This window comes from Ovis canadensis, chromosome 11 (genome assembly GCF_042477335.2).
Source record: "Ovis canadensis isolate MfBH-ARS-UI-01 breed Bighorn chromosome 11, ARS-UI_OviCan_v2, whole genome shotgun sequence".
Taxonomy (NCBI): domain Eukaryota; kingdom Metazoa; phylum Chordata; class Mammalia; order Artiodactyla; family Bovidae; genus Ovis; species Ovis canadensis.
Genome location: NC_091255.1, coordinates 14,776,114 through 14,789,745, shown reverse-complemented (window position 1 = coordinate 14,789,745; position 13,632 = coordinate 14,776,114).

The window sequence follows — 13,632 nt, the reverse complement described above, 5'->3', positions numbered from 1 at the left end:
ATGTCTCTGCTTTTCAATATGCTATCTAGGTTGATCATAACTTTCCTTCCAAGGAGTAAGCGTCTTTTAATTTCATGGCTGCAATCACCATCTGCAGTGATTTTGGAGCCCCCCAAAATAAAGTCAGCCACTGTTTCCACTGTTTCCCCATCTATTTCCCATGAAGTGATGGGACCGGATGCCATGATCTTGGTTTTCTGAATGTTGAGCTTTAAGCCAACTTTTTCACTCTATTCTTTAACTTTCATAAAGAAGCTGTTTAGTTCTTCACTTTCTGCCATAAGGGTGGTGTCGTCTGCATATCTGAGGTTATTGATATTTCTCCCAGCAATCTCGATTCCAGCTTGTGCATCATCCAGCCCAGCATTTCTCATGATGTATTCTGCATATAAGTTAAATAAGCAGGATGACAATATACGGCCTTGACATAATCCTTTTCCTATTTGAATCCAGTCTGCTTTTCCATGTCCAGTTCTAACTGTTGCTTCCTGACCTGCATACAGGTTTCTCAAGAGGCAAGTCACATTGTCTGGTATTCCCATCTCTTTCAGAATCTTCCACAGTTTATTGTGATCCACACAATCAAAGGCTTTGGCATAGTCAATAAAGCAGAACCCTTAAACACCTCAAAACACACTACTGGATATGGTGCTGCCTTTCAGAGAGACAAGATCTAGCTCCATCCACAAAATATAGGCACAGATCTCACTATCTGGGAAACCTTCACAAGGCACTCAAGCAACTCCACCCGTAGGGAACAGACTCCACAAGAGAAACTACAACCTTCCAACCTGCAGAAAGGAGACCCCAAACACAGTGAATTAAACAAAATGAAAAGACAGAATAACATGCAGCAGATGAAGGAACATGGTAAAAACTCACAAGATCAAACAAATGAAGAGGAAATAACAATTCATCTGAAAACATTGCAGAGTAATGATAGTAAAGATGATCCAAAATCTTGAAAATAAAATTGAGGCACCGATGAATAGACTGGAGGCATGGATTGAGAAGATGCAAGAAATGTTTAACAGAAACCTAAGCAAATTAAAGAATAAACAATCAGCAATGAACAGCATAATAACTGGGATTAAAAATATACTAGAGGAAACCAATATCAGAGTAATTGAGGCAGAAGAATGGATAAGTGAGCTGGAAGTTAGCATAGTGGACATAACTGAAGCAGGGCAGATTAAAGAAAAGAATAAATAGAAATGATGACAGGTCTCAGAGACCTTTAGGACAACATTAAGCGTAACAACATTAGAATTAGGGGTACCAGAAGAAGAATACAAAAGGAAAGGGCATGAGAAAATATTTGAGGAGATTATAGGAAATAGATGGGGAAACAGTGGAAACAGTGTCAGACTTTATCTTTTGGGGCTCCAAAATCACTGCAGATGGTTACTGCAGCCATGAAATTAAAAGACGCTTACTCCTTGGAAGAAAAGTTATGACCAACCTAGATAGTATATTCAAGAGCAGAGACTTTGCTTTGTCAACAAAGGCCCATCTAGTCAAGGCTATGGTTTTTCCTTTGGTCATGTATGGATGTGAGAGTTGGACTGTAAAGAAAGCTGAGCACCAAAGAATTGATGCTTTTGAACTGTGGTGCTGGAGAAGACTCTTGAGAGTCCCTTGGATTGTGAGGAGATTGAACTAGTCCATTCTGAAGGAGATCAGCCCTGGGATTTCTTTGGAGGGAATGATGCTGAAGCTGAAACTCTAGTACTTTGGTCACCTCATGCGAAGAGTTGACTCATTGGAAAAGACTCTGATGCTGGGAGGGATTGGGGGCAGGAGGAGAAGGGGACGACCGAGGATGAGATGGCTGGATGGCATCACGGACTCAATGGACGTGAGTCTGAGTGAACTCCGGGAGATGGTGATGGACAGGGAGGCCTGGCGTGCTGTGATTCATGGGGTCACAAAGAGTCGGACATGACTGAGTGACTGAACTGAACTGAACTGATAGTAAAAAACTTGCCTAAAATGGGAATGGAAACAGCTACCCAAATCTAGAAAACCTAGAGAGTGCCATACATGATAAACCCAAGAAGAAACATGCCAGGACACATATTTATCAAGCTAACAAATATTAAACACATAGAAGAAATATTAAAACCAGCAAGGGAAAAGCAACAAATAATGTACAAGGGGATCCACATTAGGCTAATAACTGATCTTTCAACAGAAACTCTGCAGGTCAGAAGAAAGTGGTAGGATATACTTAAAGTGATGAAAGGAAAAAACCTACAACCAAGGTTACTCTATCCAGCAAGGATCTCATTCATATTTGAAGGGGAAATCAGAAGCTTTACAGACAAGTAAAAGTTGAAAGAATTCAGCACCATCAAAACAGCTTTAAAACAAATGCTAAAGGAACTTCTCTAGACAGAAAACAAAATATGAATTAAAGGTTTACACAAACAAATCCAAAACAATAAATGGTAATATGATCATACATATCAATAATTATCTTAAGTGTAAATAAACTATGTGCTCAGTCAAAAGAAACAGATTGGCTGAATGGATACAAAAACAAGACTGAAAGTGAGGGAATAGAAAAAGATTATGTGCAAACAGAAATCAAAAGAGGGAGTAGTAATACTCACATCAGATAAAATAGACTTTACAATAAATACCACTACACACACACACAAAAAAAAAACAAAGAAGAATGCTATATATATGATAAAAAGATAATGATAAATAGATAAAAAGATAAATCCAAAAAAAGATACAGCAATTATAAAAATATATGCACCCAAGATAGGAGCACCATAATACATAAGGCAAATTCTAATTAAAGGGGTAATCAACAATAACAATAACACAGAAATAGTTGGAGACTTTAATATACCACTCACACCAATAGACAGATTATCCAGATAGAAAATTAATAAAGAAACATAAGTTTTAAAAGATACATTGGATCAGTTGAACCTAATTGATATCTACAGGGCATTTCATCCAATTACAGTAGATTTCAGTTTTTTTTTCTCAAGTGCACATGAAACATTCTCCAGAATAGACTGCACCTTGGGTCACAAATCAAGCCTTGTCATATTTAAAAATACTGAAATCATTTCAAGCATTTTAATGGTCACAACACTATAAGATTAAACACCAACTACAGGGGAAAAAACTATAAAAAACACAAACACATGGAGGCTAAGCAATATCCTTCTGAAAAGCCAATAGATCACTAAAGAAATCACTAAAGAAATATACCTAGAAATAAATGGCAATGAAAACAAGACAATTCATAGCCTACAGGATGCAATAAAAGCAGTGCTGAGGGAAGTTTATAGCAATACAAACCTATCTCAATAAACAAGAAAAACATCAGATAAACAACCTAAACTTACACCTAAAACAACTAGAAAAAGAAGAACAAAGAAACCCTCAAAGTTAGTAGAAGGAAAGAAATCATAAAGATGAGAGCAGAAATAAATGCAAAAGAAATAAAGGAGACAATAGCAAAGATCAATAAATCTAAAAGCTGTTTTTTGAAATGATAAACAAAATTGAGAAACCATTAACCAGATTCACCAAAAAATGAGTTGATGAGAGAGAAGACTCAAATCAATAAAATTAGAAACAAAAAAGTTAGAAAATACAGCTCAGAACTACAAAGGATTGTAAGACATTATTATGAGCAGCTATATGCTGATAAAATGGACAACCTTGAAGAAATCGACGAGTTCTTAGAATAGTGAACCAGTAAGAAATAGAAAATATGAACAGCCCAATCACAAACAGAGAAATCAAAAGTACAATAATTTAAAAAAAAAAAGTCTTCCAATAAAAAAAAAAAAAAACTCAGAGTCAAATGGCTTCATGGACAAATTCTACCAAAAAAGTTTGGAGAAGAGCTAACACCTATACTACTCAAACTCTTCCAGAAATCTGAAGATGAACAAAAACTCCCAAAGTCATTTTATGAGGCCACCATCACCTTGACACAAAAACCAGAGAAAGTTGCCACACACAAAAAAGATAAAATTATAGGCCAATACCACTGATGAACATAGATGCAAAAATTCTCAACAAAATTCTAGCAAACAGAGTCCAACAACACACTAAAAGGATCATACATCATGATAAAGTGGGCTTTTCCCAGGGATGCAAGGATTCTTCAGTACACACAAATCTATCAATATGATACACTATATTAACAATTAAAAGATTAAAAACTATATGATTATTGCAGAGAAAGCTTTTGACTAAAAACCAATTTATGATAAAAAAAACTTTCCAAAAAGTAGGTATAGAAGGATCATTCCTCAACCTAATAAACACCATATACAACAAATTCCCTGCAAACATTATTCTTAGTGAAGAAAAGCTGAAAGCCTTTCCTCTAAAATCAGGAACAAGATAAGGGTGACCACTCTTGCCACTATTATGTAACACAGTTTTGGAAGTCTTAGCCACAGCAATCAGAGAAGAAAAAGAAGTAAAAGGAGTCCAGATCAGAAAAGAAGTAAAACTATCACTGTTTGCAGATGACATGAATTTATACTATACACAGAAAACCCTAAATATTCCACCAGAAAATTACTAGAGCTAATCAATGAATATAGTAAAGTCACAGGATATAAAATGAATACACAGAAATCCCTTGGTTTCTTATATACTAACAACAGAAAATCAGAAAGAAATTAAGGAACAATTCCACTCACCATTGCATCAAAAAGAATAAAATATCTAAGAGTAAATCTACCTAAAGAGACAAAAGACCTTTGTGCAGAGAACTATAAAGGCTCTGACCAAAGAAATCAAAGATGACACAAATAGATGGAGAGATATACACCATATTCTTGGGGTTCTCTAATAGCTCAGCTGGTAAAGAATCAGCCTGCAATGAAGGAGACCCTGGTTCAATTCCTGGGTGAGGAAGATCCCTTAGAGAAGGGAACGGCTACCCACTCCAGTATTCTGGCCTGGAGAATTCCAGGGACGTATAGTCCATGGAGTCTTAAAGAGTCGGACACCACTGACCGACTTTCACATTCACTGTGTTCTTGGACTGGAAGAATCAATTTTGTGAAAATGATTGTATTACCCAAACCAATCTAAGATTCAATGCAATCCCTATCAAACTATCAATGGTATTTTTCACAGAACTAGAGCGAAAAACTTCACAATTTGTATGGAAACACAAAAGACTCAAAGCAATACCCAAAGCAATCTTGAGAAAGAAAAACAGAGTTGGAGGAATTAACCTGCCTGACTTCAGGCTATACTACAAAGCTACAGTCATCAAGACAGAATAATACTGGTACAAAATCAGAAATATAGACCAATGGAACAAGATAGAAAGCCCAGAGATAAACCCATGCCCCTATACTCACCTTGTCTTGGAAAAAGGAGGTAAGAACACACAATGGAGAAAAGACAGTCTCTTCAATAAATGGTGCTGGGAAAGCTGGACAGCTACATGTAAAAGAATGAAACTAGAATATTTCCTAACACCATACACAAAGCTCATAATAGATTAAAGACTTAAATGTAAGTCAAGAAACTATAAAGCTCCTAGAGGACAACATAGGCAGCACACTTCTTGACAAAAATCACAGCAAGATCCTCTGTGACCCACCTCCTAAAATCATGGAAATAAAAACAAAAATAAACAAGTAGGATCTAATTAAATTTAAAAACTTTTGCACAGCAAAGGAAACTATAAATAAAGTGAAAAGACAACCCTCATAATGGGAGAAATTAATAGCAAATTAATCAACTGAGAAGGGATTAATCTCTAAAATATACAAGTAGTTCATTCAGCTCAATACCAGTGAAACAAAGAACCCAATTAAAAAGGCGGCAGAAGACCTAAACAGACATTTCCCAAAAAAAGACAAACAGATGGCTAATAAATGCATGAAAAGATGCTCAATGTCACTCATTATTAGAGAAATGCAAATCAAAACTACAATGCATTTACAAATGCAAATCAAAACTACTACAATGACCTCATGCTGGTCAGAATGGCCATCATCAGATGTACAAATAATATATGCTGGAGAGGGTGTGGAGGAAAAGAAACCCTCTTGCACTGTTGGTGGGAATGTAAATAGATGGAGAAGAGAGTGAAGAGTCCTTAAAAAACTAGGAATAAAACTACCATATGACCGAACAATCCCACCATTGGGAATATACCCTGAAGAAAACATAATTGAAAAAGATACATGTATCCCAGTGTTCACTGCAGCACTGTTTATAATAGCTAGGACATGGACACAACCTAGATGCTCATCGACAGATTAATGGATAAAGAAGTTGTGGTACATATCCATGTATACAGTGAAATATTATTCACCCATAAAAAGAAATGCATTTGAATCAGTTCCAACGAGGTGGATGAACCTGCAGTCTATTACACAGACTGAAGTAAGTCAGAAAGAGAAAAACAATATATTAATGCATACACATGGAATCTAGAAAGACGGTACTGATGAACATATCTGCAGGTCAGCAATGGAGATACAGACTTGTGAGAGAACAGACTTGTGGACACAGTGGAGGAAGGAGAGGGAGGGACGAATTGAAATATATACATTATCGTATATAAAATAGATAGCAGTGGGAATTGGCTGTATGATGCAAGGAGCTCAAACCTAGTGTTCTGTGACAATGTAGAGGGGTGGAATGGGACTGGAGGTGGGAGGGAGGTTCAAGAGGGGAAATATGTATACCTTTGGCTGATTCATGTTGAGGTATAGTAAAAGTTAACACAATATTATAGAGCAATTATGCTCCAATTAAATATTTTACAGAAAAATTCTAAAAATTAATTTGTTCTAAAAGCTCACTCTTTTGTTAAAAATGGGTGGAACACAAGTAAATTTAGTGTAAATAAAAATTTAGTGTAAATTTAAAAATAAAGTGTATATTTTTATATCATCTTTCTGCTGTAGGTTCAAATTGAGATCCTAGGGCTTAGGACTGTTGCACCGCCATTCATCCATTCAGCAGAGAGGTTAAATGCTCTGTGTTCTCTATGTTGAGTGCATAGCTGGGAACAAGACAAAGTTCCCTTCTCTGTTGGAGTCTTTATGCATATACAAGGGGGACCATGAAATGATCCAAGTATTCACAGGATTTAGAAATTGGTTAATATACATTCACTGTTATTAGGTATTATCTATTTCTGTGCTTTAACTCTAGATATCCCTTTTACCTCCTCAGGTTTCAAAGGAAAGTCTCTGCATGTTTTTCCAAATTTTTGTCCAAATTCAACGTTTATCACAAGGCATTGGCTTACATGATTATGTTGACTGAGAAGTCCAAAAATATTTTGGAAACTGTTTTTAAGTAATTTAATTTTTTTATATATGAGAATATGAAAGACACTGGACTCATAAAGTCTTTTGAAAAAATAAAAACAGAAAACTTCTGTAAAGCAATTATCCTTCAATAAAAAATAAATTAATTTTAAAATATATACATCTGATAGCCTATTCTGTCACATCTTTCTGAGCATAGAGTGCCTCATTCCTGACCTCCACTCTAAATTCCTTATAGCATTTGTTGAAGATCAGCAACTGAAGCTAGTACTTCATTCTTGTAATAACAGGTGGTGCCAGTTAATAGTTTGTAATACTCCCTCAAGATTATAAATTGGACCGTGGTTTTGGAGACACGTCATGATCAGTTTGTCCCATGGTGCTAGGAATGCTGATTCCTAAGTCGGGCAAAGATTTCATTGATAGGCCACTCAGTGTGCTAATATCAAAATAGTTAGTATACACACTGGGCAACTTGGGTCAGCTGTCTACTTCAGATATATATATCTACTTTTTCTCATTTTGGTCTGCTAGAATCTCCTCTGTTTGAGCATTCCTTTCAGGAGATTTTGAAGTCAGCAGTCCTCTTTATAGACCAGTTTAGTGCAGGGACCTTTTTTGAGTGGAAATATTAATCAAGAGTCAATTCCCTTCAGTGTTGCTGTGCAGGAGCAAGTTAAGCATACCTGATAACAGTCCTTCCATCGAGGTGGGTGGTGATGTCCAACTCTTGTGACCCCATGGACTGCAGCCCACCAGTCTCCTCTGTCCATGGGATTCTCCAAGCAAGAATGCTGGAGTGGGTTGTGATTTCCTTCTCTAGGTTGGAGATAGTCCTTTAAATGTTGTCTTTTTCAGTATGAATAATCTGCTGCTTGCAAATCATAGGGTTTCTGATCATCCAAATTTAGATTAATGAGATAAACTTCAGAAACAAACTTGATTGTCCTTTAAATAATTCAGTTGAACTTTACAATACTATAACAACTGGGAAGTAACTCTTAGTAAACTGCAGACCTTAATTAACAAAATTCAATGATTCATGATTCAGCAGGTTGCACGAAACAGGGTGAGTGGGGTGGTGGAAATCTGAGACAGCCAAAGAGGGCAAGGTAAGCCTCAGCCCCTGTTGCAGGCGGTCTGACTCACTGTCCCCAAGTGACTCTTGAGGAGGGTCTGCTGGCAAGAGGATGGCCCAAGTCCTGCATGCTTCAACCCCCTTCCCAGGGACTCCCAGCCCAACCCTCTCTTCAGGCCTTCCCCTCCAAAGTGCCTAGACCTGCCCTACTCTGTGGCGGTGCCTTAAGGCTACTGCCTTGATCTGGACTTTCTCAAGAACAAGTACTTGAAGTACATGGGGAAAAGGGCCACATGCTGAGGCAGGTGGTTGTGCAGCATGGGGCCTGGCCTCGGCTTCCTGCCAGGTTATAGCCCTGGCTCCTGGTGGATTCCTACCGCAGCTGCTGCTTTTGCCCGTGTAAGGCACCGGGCTGCTTGTGCCGGCTTCAACCGGCTTGTGCAGCACAAGCCGTTAGACATCAGTCACCACCTTGAGGATCAGAAGGCCACACCCACTGGCCTGGACTGCCTGACTGCCAGCATAGCAGGCTTCACATGCTCACTAGTAAGTGAGGGGCTGCCGCCGATGACGCCATGGGGACAGGGATTGTCCACACCTCTGCCACCCAGTGCTCTTCAGCTGAGCCATGTGTGGGAACAGATGTCCAGAGAAGATGTAGCAGCTAGAGGAGCAGGTGAAGCTGATCTCTGTGTTCTGAGTGAAGCAGTTGATGCTGCAGAAGTGGCAGCCCATGGTGCAGCTCAAGAGCCGGACATTCATAGGCACCCCGCAGAGCCGTAGGGGGAAGTGAGCTCTGCCTGGACCTCCCTGAGCCCCCCAGGAACCCAGTGGAGTGTGGGCACCTGGGTCCAAGAGCAGGGCTTGGGCATGCTGGAAACTGAGGCAACTTGCTGCTAAGGTTGCTGTGCTAGATATTCAGCTCAAGAAAATCCTCCAGGAACCGCTAGCAGCTCATGCATGGCAGGCTGACCTCCAGCCTCATACCTGGCCACCCCCAAAAGCCCAGTTCCTGCAGACACCGTTGGGGTGGCGGAGGGGCCGAGGGAGGTGGAGATGGTGACAGCACAACTGCTGGGTCCCCTGCAGAGTGGCCCCAGAGTCTGCAACCCTATGGGGCAGGGCCTGGTAATGTTAGCAGGGCTGAGAGTCCCACTGGGTAGTCATAAGGTGGTGGAGACAGTAGGTATGCATTGCCTACTGCACACACCAGCAACATCCACCTGGTGAAGATCAGCATCACAGAGCACAGCTTGCCATGTGGTGGCAGGCGAGTCACAATTGGCTGGGTCAGATAGTGGAGGGTCCTTTCTTATTCCTTTGAGTGCTGGGTTCTAGCCCCAGCCCTAAGTCCTTCAACCAGCTCTCAGAGCCTTGGTCTCTTCATCTGAGAATAAAAGGACAGTTGTGCAGTTGACTCAGTGCCTCTAGCGACCATGTGAAGAAACTGGGTGTCTGTTAAGTGAATGTGCTTATGTCTAGCACATTGTAACTGTTTAGAAAACAGGAGATATTTGGGGAGGTCCCCAAGGCTGTTGGTTGCTGGGCAAAGAATCATCTGTTCAGTAAGTGGCAGGAACCAGTCTTAGATCATGAAAAGGAAGTGTGTTGTTCATGTAACTTAGTTACAGCTTCAGGCAGAGTTGGATCCAGGCGTACAAGTACAGTCAGGATTCTCTGGCTCCCTCTCTTTCTTCTTCTGTGCACCCTGGAGGTTCTCAGACAGGCAAAAGTGTCTCCACCACTCTGGACATCTGTCCCTGCAGCTCAGTAGAAAGGGAGCCACTCAATCCAGATAGCACCAATAAAATTCCCAGAGGTGGTCCTTCTTAACTGACTTGGGTCATATGCCCATTACCAAGCTAATCACTGTGTCCCTCACTGACCAGGCTAAGGTCCTTGGGTAGAAGAGCCCCACCCTAGTCCTGAGGGAGGAAGGGAGTGCTCCCTGGAGGAAGTGCTGAGTCCTCATGCCAGAAAGGGCATGTGGAATGTGCAGAATGGCAGCCGCCCCACCACTGCCACCCTGAGGCCCCTGGGAGAAGCTGCCAGAATGGTTCATAATAATGACAGCTGCTCTTTATTGAACACCAGCCTGGTGCTAAGGGCTCTGATAAGTGTTCCACCCATGGAGGAGCTATGCAGTCAGACAACCTGGGTTAAAATTCCACTTCTTACTGTGTAACTCTGAATAAGCACTTCATCTCCCAGGCCTCAGCTTCCCTATTTGTGAAATGATATGTTAGTGCATACAGTAAGCACTTAGTCAGTGCTTGTTGCTATTTCCACTGATCATTTTTCTTTTTATCTCAGGTTACAGCTCAGAGATTTATTCAGCAAGCAAAGGAAAGTACACCCTCCAGGCATGGGGCGGGCGGACCCCAAAGGAAAGAGGCCTCAATCTGTCTTGGCTTTCTCTTTTTATACATTTTGTTTCCTCTCCCACCCCATCCCCCACCCCCACCCCCCATCCAGTTTACTGATCATTTTAAGGTCACATATTTATAGCTGAGAAAACAGACTAGAGGAGAAGTTTTACTTGCCCTTTATCACGCAGTCAGGATTCAAGCCCAGGCCAGCCAGACCCCCCAGAAGGATTCAAAGGTGGGGCCTGGATCCTCACCCCAGACTTGAATGTCAGGCCAGAGCCCCATGGAGGGACCAGAGGGCACAAGCTGGAGGGCAGGGAACCAGCTCTGTTTTCTTGATTCCCCTGCTATTCCTGGCCAGCTCCAGACTCCACCCTTCTGTTCTGTGTTTATATTAAACAATAAACACCCAGCCCTAAGACTCTGGCCCCCAGCCACAGACCCCACCTGGCCCAGCTTCAGAATTTTTGAGAGTCAGCCTCCATTCCAGACTTGCCTCCGAGGGCAGCCATGGGGCCTCCTACCTGCAGGGTACACAGACGTGGCTATACCCCCACCCTGTGCAAGCTGGTGTCTCCAAAAATTCAATCTTTGGTCCCACTTAACTCCCTCTCACTGTAACCAGACCCAGTCTATGCCTTGCTTGGGAAGAACAGTTCAGTTCAGTTCACTTCAGTCGCTCAGTCGTGTCTGACTCTTTGTAACCCCATGAACTGCAGCACACCAGGCCTCCCTGTCCATCACCAACTCCCGGAGTTTACTCAAACTCATGTCCGTTGTGTCCGTGATGCCATCCAACCATCTCATCCTCTGTCATCCCCTTCTCCTGCCTTCAGTCCTTCCCAGCATCAGGGTCTTTTCAAGTGAGTCAATTCTTCACATCAAGTGGCCAAAGTATTGGAGTTTCAGCTTCAACCTCAGTCCTCCCAATGAATATTTGGGACTGATTTCCTTTAGGATGCACTGGTTGGATCACCTTGCAGTTGAAAGGACTTTCAAGAGTCTTCTCCAACACCATAGTTCAAAAGCATCAATTCTTTGGCACTCAGCTTTCTTTATGGTCCAACTCTCATATCCATACATGACTACTGGAAAAACCATAGCCTTGACTAGATGGACCTTTGTTGGCAAAGTAATGCCTCTGCTTCTTAATATGCTATCTAGGTTGGTCATAACTTTCCTTACAAGGAGCAAGTGTCTTTTAATTTAATGGCTGCAGTCACCATCTGCAGTGATTTTGAAGCCCCCAAAATGAAGTTTGTCACTGTTTCCACTATTTCCCCATCTATTTGCCATGAAGGGATGGGACCAGATGCCATGATCTTAGTTTTCTGAATGTTTTTTTAAAATTAATTAATTTATTTTAATTGGAAGCTAATTACTTTAGAATATTGTAGTGGTTTAGCCAACTTTTTCACTCTCGTCTTTCACTTTCATCAAGAGGCTCTTTAGTTCCTCTTCACTTTCTGTCATAAGAATGGATGGCATCACTGACTCGATGGATGTGAGTTTGAGCAAGCTCTGAAAGTTGGTGATGGACAGGGAAGCCTGGCATGCTGCAGTCCATGGGGTCACCAAGAGTCAGACATGACTGAGCAGCTTAACCAAACTGATATTATAATACAGTGGAAATGAATTTGAAAATGTAGATGAAATGGATTCTTTTCAAGAAAAATACAAATGAATAAAATTAATAAAAATGAGTAGATATAAATAGACTAGTAGCTTTGAAGAAAATAGTAAAAGTTGTAAACAAACCTCCACTTCCCCCCCCTCAAAAAAAAAAAAAAGAATGGTGTTATCTGCATATCTGAAGTTATTGATGTCTCTCCTGACAATCTTGATTCCAGCTTGTATTTCTTCCAGTGCAGCATTTCTCATGATGTACTCTGCATATAAGTTAAATAAGCAGGGTGACAATATACAGCCTTGAGCAGAACAGGCATGTGCTAATTCACTTCAATATCTTCTCATCCTCCAAACATGTATTGAGTACTTGCTATTTGTCAGACTCGTCCAGGCATTGGGGACACAGCAGTGAACAAGACAGATAAAGACCTTAACAACAAACAAGAGACCACTGGAAGCAAGTGAAGAAATATCATTCAAAGAACACATGTTTGAAGCAAATAAATCAAGGGCATGGAATGGCTGGTGTTTGCATGGAGTTGTGGTCTGGGTTCAAATTCTGGTTTCCATGTACTCAGGCTCTGTGCCTTCTCTGTGTGGCATTTGCAAATTAGTGTTCCTGGCAGTCTGATGTCACCAGATCAGTGTAAGTTTAAAAGCATCAGTTGGTGCTGAATGTTCAGCACGGTACCAGGTGCTGGAGGTAATCAAAGTTTAGCTGTTGGCTCTTTGAACCAAGATGTGAAAGGAAAGAAACAGCCAGATGCCTGCTTGACAAATGCTTGGACTACTTTTTCTTTCAAGTCAGTAAGCTCAATGGATAGATCAAATGTAGGAGGCAGGGAGGAGCCCAGCCTTTCTTGCTGCAGCCAAGGGCAGGGGAGGTGACTGGCAGGCTTCCCCTCAGGCTGGCCAATGTGGGTGGGTAAGGTAGAGGCCTGGAGACCCTACAAAGTTTCCTTCACCCTTTATCTCTCAAAGGCACCACAGAGAGAGAAGGGGCAGTGGGATGCATGCATCCATGGGGTCTCTCCAAGGCTTTGACATTTCTCATGATTTTGTTTGAAACATTCCTATGAAAGCAATTCTTTGTGGAAATTTTGAAAAGTACAGAGGATTCTAGAATACAAAGTAAAGTGTCCATACCCCTTCCCCCCAACCACCAAAAATCCCAAAATCAAAACCCTTGAATCTAATATCCACTGAAACACAATCTTTTTCTCTCTAAAATAATCCTAATTTCTACCAAATATAGCAAAATTTT